At 35.0% G+C, this 15,454-nt stretch overlaps 1 protein-coding gene across 2 annotated transcripts in view; it reads left to right on the top strand.

The window, feature by feature from the left end:
* The window catches only part of LOC131036814 (sialyltransferase-like protein 1), a 181,815-nt gene that overhangs the window by 46,322 nt on the left and 120,039 nt on the right, over positions 1-15,454 (top strand). The gene's annotated exons all lie outside the window — the stretch shown is intronic.

Raw genomic sequence — 15,454 nt, 5'->3', positions numbered from 1 at the left:
ATAGAGGATTATTCATAGGGAAATATATTCCTCAATTTCAACTGATATTCATAGAGAGATTTTCTTTCAGATTTCCATTCGAAGAGCCAGAGAAATGAATTTGAGGGAAGAAATAAAGATTAAGATTCAAATCAGACAGGGAAGAGTTTTTTAATCTCAGAAAAAAAAGAATTTTTAAATAAGGGAAACATGATTTTTTTGATAGATCTAAAATCTTTGGAAAAGCAAAACGCAAGATCATGTGCATATTTCTTAAGGAAAATAAAATAAAAACTATCTTTTACATGCATTATGTGAAAGTAATTTATCAATATTTATTCTTGAATAAGAAGAAAAGATTTACAATAAGGGAAGATTTAGAAACCATATTTTGGATAATATCATTTCTCATATGTGAATGTGAAATAACAAGAAGAGAACTTGACTTATCGAAGCTTGATGTTGAATCCTCTAGCTATCCTTTTGATCCTTCCTTGCAACTTGAGAGAAATCTTTCAAACAACAACTTAAAAATTCTGCAACGAAAATGAGACTACCAAAGAAGATCCTACTACTAAAAAATTGGGAAATTTTCTTCAAAACATAATCAACTCCCTTCTTTGAAACTTGCATACAATTTTATAAGAAAAATCCCTCAATTCCACTATCTAGAGAATTTAATTAAAAAAGGAGATTCTTTTCCAATATTGGACTCATGCAAATTGATTAAAAACTTAGTGGGGGAGTTACATGCAAGGTGGTGGAGATTCTTTTAGAAGCTTCTAATTCCTCCTACAACATGTGCCATAATTGGGAGTGGAAAAATAAATAAAAATAAAAATAATGCCTTTGAATTATACTCTCCAAGTGTATGTGTGTGTTTATTATTATTTTATAACATTTATTCAATCATTTTAAATAGCTTAACCAAAAATATAATAGAATTGTACTTAAATCAAAAAGTGATAAAGGAGGGTTGTGACAAAAAAGCTTAGCAAAAGTTTTAATTGTGGGTGGATTACATTTCTCATTTGTTCGCTCATATAAGAGCTCCACATATTCTAACCACTGGGCACCTGTGATATTGTTTTCAATTTGTTTTCTCTTTAGCTGTAGCTCCTTCCAAAATCCTTTGGGATTGTGCTTCCCTAAATCAATTAATTCTTTCCTCCTTGCAATTACATATCTTTCTGTTTTTGATTTAATCAATTGTCTATTTATTATCTTGTTTTCCTTGTTTGAATCCTTCCCTTTAAGAGATTTTTTAGCAGCTTTGCACTCTTCGTCATACCAAGGGTTAGTTGGAAAGGTATTTGAAACTTTCTTCATAGGTTTATTTCGTTTGCACACCTTCAAAGCTTTGTGTATCAAAGGGATCAGCGTGCTACTGCCAACATACTCTGTTTCTCTTTTGTTACCCTTGTATTCTACATTGTTTTTTGCCAACTGTAGGTGCTCTTCCAAAGCAGCCTTGAAGAGCTCATGATTTTCTTGATTTATAAGGATTTTACCTTGTTTAACATCCTTCCTGTGAGACTGTTTCTGTTCTTCTTGTAATCCTGTAGCATTTATGTCGAGCTTAATAAAAAGAGGTATATGATCAAAGTTCAACTCTATGGGACATCTCTCAATGTTGAAGTTCAACACCCTGGAAATAGAGCTCTGAGAACATATTACATAGTCTACCACACTTTGCCCATTGTAAGTTTTGCAAGTAATAGTGTTGGATCTTGGCCAATTCTTCATGCCATTACATATAACCATTCCATATAAGCTGCAAAGGCCTAACAACTCTGCCCCAAAGTGTGAAACACTCCCATTCCTGTCCTGTGAAGTTCGTTTCCAAAGGTGATCCTCATTTTCCTCTAACCCTAAGGGGTTGTTGTCTTCTCCTACATCATTGCTCAGCTGAATAGATTGATTGTTTGCTGTCCTAGCATTGAAGTCTCCAATTAAGATAATTTCCCCTACATTGCTATAAGCTGAAATATCTGTTTTTACTGCAGCATAAGGGTCTTGATTATCCAATTTTCTCTTTTTGTTAAATTTTGAACTTTTTGGGGCAAAATAACAAGCAACCACCCAAATAGTGTCCTCTATATCTGTTATTTTCAGCCTTATGAATTGTTTATTTGGGTCCTCTTTCTCCAATTTTATAATATCCCGCCATATTTCCTTTATTAGGACTGTTATTCTTTACCTATTTCCATCTCTTCATTCCACACGGAGAATTTAATGTATCCTTCAATATCTAGAACTCTCCATCCTTCATGTTCATGTGTTTCCATAAGAAAAATCATGTCTTTTCGCTTTGCTATGGGCCTCAAACCCGGTCCTCTTCTCCATGGGTAACCTCTACAATTCCAACTTACCATGTTTATATACTCCCGGGGGGCCCCAAATCCCTATTTCTTGTGTGTCCATCGCTCGTTGATATGAGCTTTCCCATTTTTCAGCCATGCCCATTTTCTTGTTTCTCTAGCTGATTTCACCTTCTCCCATTCTCTCCTTCGCTCTTCTTGTTGCACAAAAGTCAAATCTTCATCTAAATAAATATAAGTACCTCTAAGCATCCCCCTATTTTTTAGAATCATAGATTTGTCCGCCAAACTTCTTAAAGTAACTCTCACATGTTAATTCTTTCCTTCTCCTATTTTCTCCCCAATCCTATTTGCTTGTTGAATACAACCTGTCCACTTCAGCTTGTCCTTGAGAAAATTCCTTGCTAGAATATCAGTTCTTTCTTTCTCTCCAAAGTCCTTTAAACCTTTGATGATGATATTTACCTCCTTGTCTTGTTTGTCTCTTGATTTGGTTTTCTATGATTTCCTTTTGTCCACTTGTTGGTTTTCTGTGATCCACTATTGATTGAAACTCCTCTAGCTGTGCCACGGTATCAATTTTCGTTGACTCTAACATATCATTCTTTGCTGTTTTTGTTTGTTCTAATTCTTGTTTTACGTTGGTTAATTCTTTTACTCATTATTTGTTCTTTTAGTGCCTTGTTCTCCCTTTCAAGGATCCATCTTACTTATGTAATTTCTCTTAATTTATTGTCTTCTTGCTGCCCCTTTGCTTCCAAAATTTCAATCCTCTTTTTAATTCCATGAGCTCACTTACATATAGTTTTGATGACCACAGTAAAGGAGACGTGGGGCTGTATAATTCTTTATTGCCCTGAAGACATCTTCCTTTGCCTCTTTGTGTAGCGCAAAAGTTTTAGTTTTGGCTTGTTCTATTTCATACATCTCCTTCTTAAAGAAAGCCTCTTTCTTTTTGCCTTCAACCCAACCATGATATATTTGATCAGCTACTGACTCATACATCTTAGTTGCTAAAGTGGAATTGTTTTTAGCTGATTTTGGTAAAATCATAATGAGCCTCATTTTCTGTATCTGTCTCCTCTTACGGATCTGCCTACGCCTTAGTATTCCCAAATATTGTTTCTTCATTCACAAAAATAAGTTGTGTCACCTATGTTGACCCCTTTAGACTGATGAAGGTCTGGTAAAAATGATTCCCAAGGTCTAACAAAGTCTCCCCAATCTGAGCCTAAGTATGGTTTTGCAGCCCCTTTTGTTGATTCCAAATTGTTTGACGTCCATTTTACCAGCCCTAGGGTTTTTGAACCCATATTTGCATCTGAAAAGAGGTTTTTGATAGCAGACCCTTGAGCCTCTGTTTTTAATGATATCTTAGACCCAGCAACAGTGGGTTCATGATAGACCGAGTCTAGGTTTTTCAGTTATACATTTTTGTTTGTCTCCCATGATGGAGCTTTTTGTGGGTTTGACTGTATTTGTATATTTGCCAGTTTTGACCTCTTTTACATAAAGGAGATAAAATATACTAGAATAAAAATAGGAAACTAGGGAAGGCGACAAAAACACCTATTGGTATGCAGCCCAGGGCCCACGACTTTGTCACTTTTAAAAGCCTCTGACTTCCTTTCCCGACTGGTGCCTTAAACCCCTACAAACTCGGCTCTTGAAGGAAGACACTTGCAAGTTGAGAATTTGATGCCCAAATGCTTAAAATCCCTCCACACTCAACCAAAAGAATTCCCAATTCCATTTGCTTGGCGACATCGTTGAGAAATCCGAAAAAAAACCAATGCCATTATAGCGATCACACTGGATTGGGTCGTCTTTAAACATCGTGTCATCGACGGAAACTTAGTCGCCACCCTCAGAAAGTCCAAGTAGACCACTCCGCCATTCGCTTTTGTGGACCTCTTCTGCTTTTGCTTCGTGTCGCTTAGCTCAGCTTCAGTGCCCAAACAAGTGTCAAACTTTAAAAAAGTTAGTCCTATATTTGAAAAATTGTTTTTCCACAAAGTTGTGTTATTGTGGATCACTTTCAAAGCATCTACTTATCGTAGAAGATTTGAGAGATTAACCCTCCATTACCAACAATCTATTAGATGGAGTGAATATGGCTGCTTTGGTTAGGACAATTTCTCATTGTTGTTTGAAACTTTTGTCAGGTCTTTGCATCTATTGTTAGAGAGTCAAATTTTCACATTTGAAAAAGTCTATTGATTTTTGTTGCAAAATGAATGGAGACAAATGCAAATGGCTAAGTTCAGTTTGCACAACCTAAGGTACACTTGCTGCATGTCATAAGGGAAAAGTGAAAAAACATGACTTTTGTTTCACAATCTAAACCATAGTTCAAAACTCCCGACTAAGTAAAACTTGGTAGACCTAAATTTTACCCAAACATGGTGGTTCGACAAAAATTCGACAAAAATACTTATTCTTGAAAAAACTTAGGTTTTATTTAAATACAATTATATAATGTATCAAATTAATTTGTAAAACATTGGAGAAGTATTTTCTATCATATTTGAATACAAAAAAGAGTGCAATCTTTCATCATCATGTAAATGCAACAATCAATAAATATGATTTGTATTATGATGATTGAACATTATCATAAACAATTACAAATCCATTCAAGTTACAACGGTTTACAATTTCGTCCTCCTTGTATACATTCTAGTAATAGTTTGAGGCCTATTCCTTGTGGTCATACTAGAAGGTTGCAGCTCCATCCTTAAACTAGACGACAATGAATCCTTTGGTTCAACATCATCATCTCCCATGATGTAATCCAATCGAATAGTTGTTACTTTTGTTACACCCACTTTTCTCTCAAAATCAACCATCTTGCCTTTTGTAAACACATGGGTGTTCTCATCATACATAGTCTAGGTCATCCAAATCAAATGACTCTTGAGCAGTTGTGTCCATATCTTTTGTGAGAAGGTGAAGGTTGCATTGCACAAAGACAAGGTCATTGAGGTGTTTTGTGTCAACTTTTTGCACTTCTTCATGTGAATAGCCTCAAACAAACTCTAGCTGTGTTTTCATGTAGAAGAGCTACAAGGTTGAAGGTTTGAAGTATATCTGCCTCAATCTTCCCACCAAGTAGTTGTGAAGAAGGCATTTAAAATTTTGTAAGCAAGCAATAATTGTAACTTGTAAGCAATAAATGTAAGTTACACGTGAAGATTCCATTATTTAAATTTCTAGTGCTTGGGTGTTTCTCCCTCAAATAGCTAGTGCTGAAGATAAAAGCCTCCATTTAACTTCCTTGTCGTTCCACGACTCCCTAATAATTAGGTTCTCATCTCAACCTCAAGTGCTCTGCCCTTCATAACCTCCCCATTCATATCCATGAAGTTCTCTAAGAAGGGTTTTAAAATAGGTTTGTTGGAGTACCCCATTGCATAAATGGGTTGATAGAGTTGATTGTTCTACCTCCGATCAATGATCTTATACCCTTCATAACCCCCCCATTCTTATCCATGAAGTTCTATGAGAGGGAAAAAAAAGGGGTTTGAGATAGTACCCCATTGCATGAATGGGTTACTAGAGTTGATTGTTCTACCTTTGATTAATGATCTCACACCCTTCACAACCTCCCCATTTAGATCCATAAAATTTTCTGAGAAGGAAAAAAATAGGTTTGAGATAGTACACCATTGCATGAATGGGATGCTGCAGTTGACTTTTCTACTTGTGACCAATGATCTTCTAGATTGTTTTAAATTTGGTTCTATCTCCCCCATAGTCGTTTTGGATGGCCTCCTTGGCCTTGTCCATGGTCTCATAAATGTAACTCATTGAGTTTTGTTTCCAATCTACTAAGCACAAAAACTTGATTTAAAGGCTTTGATACTTGCAAACAAATTAAAGTTACATTCAAATAAAAACTTAAAAAATTAAATAATATCTTTTAACTAAATTTTACAAAAAGTGATATTAAAGGATACAATTTAAATTTTAAATTGAATGTTTGAAGTTAGTAGTTACCTTGATGAACATTGTAGCTCTTTTTGCAAAGACAGCATAATAAATTGTCTTTGTGGCGTTTCTCCATGTAATGTCCCCATTTTTTGGAGAGGAATTGATTAATTAATTTAATTAGTTAAGTTGTCCAAAATATTATTATTTTTCATGGATAGCTTAATAAATTATTTTAATTAATAATATTAAGTTAATTATTTATAAAGTTATCAAATAAATAAAAAATTAAAAGATTACTTTATATTTTATTAATTTAATAAAGTTACTAATTAAATAATATATCATAAAGTCACTTCTAGAAGCTTCTGGATGTTGAGGTGAAAAAGTATTAAAGGAGATCAACTTGAGCTTCAAGGCAGCCAGGAGTTGATAATTGAATTGATTGGATTTTTTAGAATCAGGGGGTTCCTGCAGAATAGTGTCTTTGGGAACGAAAACTCCCATAGATAGCATAACTGAGGGAGTGAGAGACCTTCCGAGGGGTTGCAGCTAAGAGTGGGAGACAAATCAGTCTTCCATATTGAGCATATTGAGTTGCTACATTGTCATGGTGGTAGGGATTCATGAAGTCTTCAGACTTATCCTCTTGGAGTCCTAAATCCATCGATTTCTATTGAAGGAGGAAGCCAATTTTGTGAAGATCTTTTGGAAGTGTTGTTTGGGTGAATGCTGATAGAATTTTAGATCTGAGACAAAAATCATATTTTCTGCCCTTATACCCACGACTTGATTCATGTCGCACCATTAAGGCCACAAATCATCCTCAAGAAGGAAGCGATAGCATTGGTGGAGGGAGGAGATGCTTTTGGAGAGATTTGGAAGTGAGATTAGGTGAGGGTTGAATCAATTTGCAGGTCAGTTTCAGATCGGGCTTCTCCATCCAAAATCCATGATTTTGATTCTACTTCACCAATAAAGCATCTTACCAATGCAAAGAGGACAGCGCTGGTAATGGGAGTCAAGGGCGATTCTATAGAAGCCTTTTGGAGGAGTATTTCGAGAAGGAATCAGTGACAAACAGGTCTGAAAACAAAAATTGAATCAGACCTCCATTCCCATCAAATTTGCTCAAAACTCTCCTTGGTATCGAATCTCAACACAAAAAGGTGGCGCTATACTTATAGGGTGAAGGCGAACATTTTAGGAGGAGAAATTGAAGGTTAGCAGCTGTTCAACAATTATTATCAGATCACCTATATTGCAGCAGGGGCGATTTTGGAATAAGGTTGATTTGGCAACTTGAAGGCTTCAATTCACATGATATTGCTTGCTTCTTCAACTTTCCAACAAGGCGATTTACATCAAGTGCATTTGACATCATTCTATGTACTATTTTCAGATAGGTATAATAACCATGGCTGCCAATGTCCTCAGAAAATTCCGAGTCATAAGTAGGTTGAGTTTTGGTCATTGTACTGTCATTGTAAGGATCCATTGAACATCATTTGAATAAAAAGGGAGAACGAGTTTGCTTTTCTCTTACATAAATTATCTGAGGTTGCTTGCCAACTGTTTGTTATAATGTCAGCTGCCTGTAAGTGCATGATTATGTGTCTAGTTGGGTGAAGAACACTAAATCTTTTCTATATGTACTCTTGGCTATCATACTATTATTTGCAGTTATTTGTAGTTGTTCTCTCATGAGAAATATGTGATGGTTCACCTCTACACCAATCTGGAAAATTCTGAGACACCCTGACAGCATAACACACAAACTCAAAAACTGCATAACACGCAGATTGGACAGACACCTATCAGCAAATATTCCTTGTATTTCAGTCAATACACTATAGGGGATATTTCACTCCATCAGCCTTATTTCAATAAGATGATTACAACCATGCTTTGGCTCACAAACAACTACCTCAAGGATGCTAGCAAACAACAAACACTTTGCAAGGTGAGGAAGTTTGTTGCAAACCATGCCACACCCACTTGTACAATCTCTTTCCTCCAAGCGTGAGATCTCATCAAGTTGAGAGCCCAAGGGTGATCATTGATGTATTATGGTGATTTTCATGGCATTTTCCACCACTTGTCTCATCTAATCAAATTGTCTATGTCCTCCAAGAGTAGGTCAAGGCAATGGCCAATGCAAGGGTTTAAAAAGTGTTGGGCGTCTTTCTTGAAGAAACCTCCATGCCACCATATATGGGCTGCTGCATTACCGATTACCAATTGCACCACATTTTTAATGCCAACCTCTACATAATCTCCTCCAAGGCTCCAACATTATATTCAAATTTGCTACATTGTTTAAAAAGTCTGTGGATTTCAAAAACATTTCATCATTCAAAGTAACTTGAAAGTTGATGAGTGTACGATTCATTTTATTTGTCCATCTATCTAAACATATGTTGCATCCATACTGGCACTTTTTGCATTTGCAACTACCTTCTAGAGAAATCAACCACTTATGTCTTATGGAGTAGGTGCCTTGTACCATTGTCTTGCACTTATAAATGTCGTGTCAAAATTTTCCCAATATGGACTTTTGACCATTTTGAAAGGACTGTTGTTGTAGAAACAAATTAACACAATTTATGTATGCTTCCTAGTGCTTATCCTTGTTCCATGCTATGCATTCAAGTGAAGCTTATGATCCAGATATGTTTCGAGAAACAAAAGATTTTGTCTATGGTTAAAGCTTGATGAAGTGGACAAGTTATGAATTTATGGATCACAATTTCTATCACTATATCTTCTTGTGATCCTTGCACCCTATTAGAATATGTCACTAATGCAATGGCTTCTTATGTTCTTGCCTTCTTTAAAGTTAGGGTTGTGTTTGTCTTTATTTCAAGCTTCAGTTGAATGCCGATGCACAATTGGATGTTGAGGCAAGAGATTCATGCAATGTGGTATTTTAAGCAATTGGTGCTTTCACTCAGCTACAACCCACAATAGTTGCAAATGACTAATCTTTTGGTTTGTCTTGGTATCCCATACTTCCAAATAGTGTCCTTGCACTACTTTGTCTTACACTTCCTAATGCCATTGAATGCAAAGTGTAAATCCTAGCATTGAAAAACAAGTTTAATAATTGTAAATGCTAGCATTGAAAGTATATATATTTTCCAGATTTGTGGCTTTGAACACATTTAAGAAAACAAGTTTAAAAATATATTGTTTTGAAAGTAAATATTAAAGGTTGATGTCTTGACCTCTACAATTTTTATTAGTTTAGAAGTACATATGCAACTTCTGATGTGAATTCCTATGTAATTTATTTCTATATCTTAAGTGAATATTTGAGAGGGGACATTATTCAAAGAAAGGTATTATTGAAAAGAACTTTAAACTAATATTTTATCAAAAAAATATTTTAATCTAATATTTTAAGAAGATAATTTTTTAATTTTACATCTAGAAACCTTGGAAAGGACTCCTATTGACTAGAAGCGCATAAATGCATGGTAAATTTGCACTATTAAATTACTTAACCCAACATTTGTGACTTCTTATTAAAAAGTGGATCTTATTGTGAGATTAATTAGAATTGATTTTTTTTTTCATATGTTGTTATAAAATCATGTTTCAGAAGGAGTAAAAGAAATATTTTATATATGATGTTTGACAAATTGCAAAGACAATTTAAATAGAGGTGTATGAACAAGGTGAAAGAAATGAATCATAGAATTGTGCATACCTAAAAAGGATTTGATGACTAATCATGTTTAGGAATAGTTCAACATTTCATATTTTTGGAATTTAGAGCATGAACAAGGTGAAATAAAATAAATCTTGGATTTGTGTATACTTGAAAAGCGTTTGATGACCTAATCATGTTTGGGAATAGTTCGCCATTTCGTTTTTTCAAAATTTAGAGCATCAAGCACTCAACTTTTTAGTCTTTGAATTCCTTGCAACTCGTGCTCAACAAAAACATGGAATTCGAATCCCTAATCTGTAATGTCCCCATTTTTGGAGTAAGAATATTTAATTAATTTAATTAGTTAAGTTGTCCAAATTATTGATATTTCTTATGGATAGCTTAATTAATTATTTTAATTAAAATAATTTATTAAGTTAATTATTTATAAAGTTATCAAATAAATTAAAAATTAAAAGATGACTTTATATTTAATTAATTTAATAAAGTGACTTAATTTAATATTATATCATAAAGTCACTTAAGTGAAATGATATTAAATTAATATTATTTCTAGAAGCTTTTGGTTGATGGATTAAAAAAGTATAAAAGGAGGTTTAGCTCAGCTTCTAATCAGCCAGGAATTGATATTTGCTTTGTGGAGTTTGTGGAGACTAGGGTTTCTGCAGAATATTGTCTTTGGGAACGAAAACTCCCATGGATAGCATAACTGAGGGAGTGAAAGATCTCTTGAGGGGTTGTATTGAGGAGGTGATACTTCAGTCATCTCAATTGTACTTGAATTGTGGCCAAAGGCCAACTCAGCTAAGTTCGATTTTGTGAAGTGAGTGGAGACATTTGGTTATGGAAGGGTTTCATTGATTATGCTTATTTGGTGCTGATTCTACTTTCCAGCCTTCTGAGTTAATCTCAGTCATTTTCAGTCTTACCACGGCTAAGGGAAGCCCCCAACTTGCTTAGTGCAATCCACATTGGCAGCTACTTTGTTTCCTAATTGGAACGCTACACTCATTGGGTGGAATCGTGGGGTGTGAAGCTTGAATTATGGGCTGCAAACTGTACGATCTGCAAAAGAAACATCTTCAGATTCGACAGCTGCTGCTTCATGATGGGCGATTTTGGAAGAAGACTTCAGCATCTGCATATTAGGAGAGAGGAGGTGATTTCTTAGCAAGCAATTTGGAGGTAAAATTAGGGGGAAATTCAATCATATATCAGGTCTGATACAAGTTGGGCCAGACCTGCCATAACACACAAAAATACTTATCAGTGCATCTAGGAGCAGCATTTTCATAATCTGATTAGAGCGCTCACTTTAGGAAAGGACAACAATGATTTTTGGTTGTTGAAGGAGCTCGTGGGAGTTGCAGATTATTTGTTTCAGTCTGAAACCAATCAGCAGCAGGGGCGATTTTGAGAGGGAGTCTTTTTGGCATCCAAGGGACCTCCATCTAGTGGATATTGCTTGCTACTTCATCTCCAGCATAAGGCGACTTGCTACCACCAGGTTCTTTATGAATTAGTCATGCAATGATCATTTATATGAGTGGTAGATGTAATACCATTAATCTGAAGCATACCACTAATTGTATGACAAGGGTCCAAAGCATTCTCTTGATTTATTTGTAAGGGAAAGTTTGCATATAATAATTAATATAGATGCAAAAGCATATGGATTTCAAAGAATCGATGTTGTTCAATTAATCAAGGAGACAAAGCTCCCTTAAATAGAGTTACAAAGATGATGTTTCTAAAATAAACAATCATTAACTAGAGGCGAAATTAGAAACAACTTAAATGACCATTAATAACACAAAGAGAAAGATATTATTCTAATACCCTCCCTTAATGGTCATCGTTCTAACTACCAAGAGAAATAACAGAGAAGGTTGCCCCCTTCTTCTCAGAACATGCTGCAACAGAAGACAAGAGCCTACCACTAACTCTGCCACTTGAGATGAGTTTGCCACCAACCCTCTCAGAAACTGCAGAACTTCTGGAGATACCCAAAACAACACCAACCGTCCAACCTGATGTTGGAGAACTGTTCCTCCCTGTAACTAGAGACACACCAAGAACAGTTGTCATGATTTTGAGGAAAAAATCGGCAAACCCTCCAAATTATTGCAGATGAGCAAGATGCCCGAAAATAGACTGCAAACAAGAGACTAGTGCAGATGTTTGCACAACAACTCCAGGTGCGACTAAAAACAGACTGCAGCAAAGTACAATTTTTGAGGAAAAAATCATAAACTCTCCCATGATTTTTTTTTACAGGGACAAAATATAATTAAAAACCTAGACTTTTTTAAGGGAAAAAAATATTAAAACCCATTAGAATTTTTTTCAGGTAAAAAAATATTAAAAACCGAAACAAACATCGATGCCCATAAGCCATCTTCATGCTTTTCGAGGCACGAAAAACGAGGTATTGAGAAGATGCTAAGTGCACAAAACTTGAGGTACGAGGTTCAATGCACTGAGACAAGTCCAGGCACAAATTCCAATGCAGAAAATATAGGCAGATATAGGTACAGACTTCAAAAAATAGATGAAGTACGGCTGGCACAGATTTTGAGAAAATTTTACGACTGACCCAAAAATATCCGAAGACAACCCAGAAATCCTTGCAAAAAACCCAGAAAGAATCTGAAATCAGAATTGAAATCCGCTGGCACGAAATTCGAGGCACGAAAAACGATGCACCTACAAAATTCTGAAAACAACTTAGTTGAGCTCTCGAAAAACCCACCAAGAATTTGCAATCGGAAAAAAAAATTCGACTTGATCTGAAGGGTAAAAACCCTAATCGAAAATGCAGATTTCCGTCCAAAAATGGCAGAAAAAAAATTTGTAGGTGGAAAAAGTCGCGTCACGCGCAGAGGATTAATGGCGTTGTGGGACAAAGGTTTGGTTAAAAAGAAATCAGCCATAGAAAACACACAGAACAGTAGAAAAAACTGCCTGAAAGAAAACCCTTTAGGAAAAAAAATTTGAATTTCAAATTTTGAAAAAATCACAGGCCCTAGATTTGTTTTTTCAGTGATGAAAAATTTCATTCGAAAATTTTTAGAAAAAACAAAAATTTTCTTTCTGCTTTGATACCATAATACAGATGCAAAAGCATATGGATTTCAAAGAATCGATGTTGTTCAATTAATCAAGGAGACAAAGCTCCTTTAAATAGAGTTACAAAGATGATGTTTCTAAAAGAAACAATCATTAACTAGAGGCGAAATTAGAAACAACTTAAATGACCATTAATAACACAAAGAGAAAGATATTATTCTAATAATAAAGTTGCAGCTCTCTAATAGTTTATATCAATGTTCCTAAGGTTTATAGTTCGCATGCCAAATGTTTGTCTTTATGTCTGTTGGCTGTAACTGCACATTTCACCCTTTGAGATTTATGTATATGCATAGGAAGGGTTGAAGGAAGCTTTAGATTAGATCCTTGCAACATTATTTGTGCTTTGAGAACATTGACATGAAATGATATCAGTCTGATCATTCATAGCAGCAAGTCTGAAGTCCACATGCCAAGTGTTTGACGAAATACCCAATGGCTAAAACTCAGAAATTTACATCAGAATTAGCAAGAAACATTCGAGGTTAATACTCGTTAAAAAGTCTGAAGTTTTTCATCAGTCAAATGCCAAGTAAACTGCATAACACGCAAGTCATACTAGCTGTCCAGTCTGCATAACACGCAGGTTATATTGACAGAAAACTTGAACAGCAGGAAATCAGTTTATTGTTCGACAATATTCCTTGCATATTCAGTCACACAATGGCAGGGGATATTTCATAATCACTTACTAAGGAAAACAACAAACCCCTATACTTCATGTGTTCAACAAACAACATGTTCTCTTGCACAAAACTCTACATCTTGATGGAGATCAATTGTAGTCAATAGACAAATCATGCATGTTTTTTAGTGTTGAAAGTGCATGTTTTTGTGTTTATGAACATTGTTTCATGGTTTTATAACACTATTTAGGGTTGGCCTATATGCGTTGCAATGTGTGTTGGGCCCATGGTGACTACTTGTCAATTTCTTATGAGTACTCGCAAGAAAACTTTGCGAGCGCTCACCACAGATTCAGCTTGAGTTGTATGTCAATCCATAAGTAGTTAATCACTTCCCACATTAACTTGCGAGTACTTGTGTCGCTTCCACAAACTCTATTATTTTGTAGACTATGATTTAATACAATGTCAAGTATTATCATTGCTATATATTTGGACTATCAAAAAAGAAATGTTGGAAACAACAATGTGGCTAATCCCATAAGAAGTTACTCATGTTAGTCATGGGTATTGCCATTTATAAACTATGATCAACACAATGTCAAGTATTATTATTGTTATTAAGTACTTGCGAGTACTTTGTGATTTTGTAAACTATGACCTAAGCATGATTTCAAGTGTTATTATTGTTATAAGTTTCGGCATATCAAAAGAGAATTTTGGAAATAACAATGTGACCTATCCCATGAGGAGTTGCTTTGTGGGTACTTTGTGATTTAAGTTATGATTTAAACATGATGTCAAGTGTTATTATTATTTTAAGTTTGGGCATTATCAAAAAAGAATGTTGAAAACAAGAGTGTGACCCATGTCTCATAAGAAGTCACTAGCTCAAGGTAATATGATAATTTAGGGGAGGGATAGTATGTTTTTATAACACCTTTTCAAGATAATGATTATGCAACCTGTTGTTAGTTCTTTGAATTTGCTGCATCTCAACATTGCACTTGCCACAAAGATTGTTATCTTAAGTTTACTATTGGTTTTAGTTCTATAGATTCTCTTTGTTTGGATTATGGTAAAACTTGTGTAGTAGAAAGGATAGGGGATGCTAAGATTGTTTTCAGTGATGTAATGAAATTCACAATTAAAGATGTTAGGTTTGCTGCAAATGTGAACAAAAATCAATGTTTATGACCAACTTACAAAAAATCCTAACATTTTTGTGAAGTTTAGTGGAAAGAAGTGTATTGTGATTGACCTCAAACAAGATAGAATGGTTGCCCAAAGCATTGGGTAGGATTGTTTTTACAAACTAATTGATCTTGTCACAATTGATATGCTTGCATTTAATTGTGGATGATAATGGTAGCATTTTTTGGTGCAAGTCATATAATGATCTCAATCTTTAGTATTTAGCCAAAGTGAGCAGAATTGTTATGATTCATGGATAGCCAATCATCTAGGTGAAGTGCAATATGTGTGGTGTGTTTGGCTGGTAAGCAGAAACAAACACCCTTTATTACTAAAGGGCTAGGGTGTGCAAATGGGGCTTTGGATCTCATTAATGCAAATTTGTGGGAGCCACCATGGAAATCCTCTTTGTATTGTTGGTTGATGATTTCTCTAGGAATTGTGGGTATACTCTTTGAAGAACCTTGACTGATTTTAAACATTTGTCAAATAAAAAACATTGGCTGAAAATCACAAAGGTAGGCATATGAAAACACCAAGGTTTGATAATGGGGGCAAGTTCACTTTTAATTAGTTTTAGGACTATTATGGGAAGTGAT

This window comes from Cryptomeria japonica, chromosome 5 (genome assembly GCF_030272615.1).
Source record: "Cryptomeria japonica chromosome 5, Sugi_1.0, whole genome shotgun sequence".
In the NCBI taxonomy this organism is placed as follows: domain Eukaryota; kingdom Viridiplantae; phylum Streptophyta; class Pinopsida; order Cupressales; family Cupressaceae; genus Cryptomeria; species Cryptomeria japonica.
The sequence above is the reverse complement of the archived record's forward strand: the minus strand, read 5'-3'. Positions and strand labels throughout refer to the sequence as shown.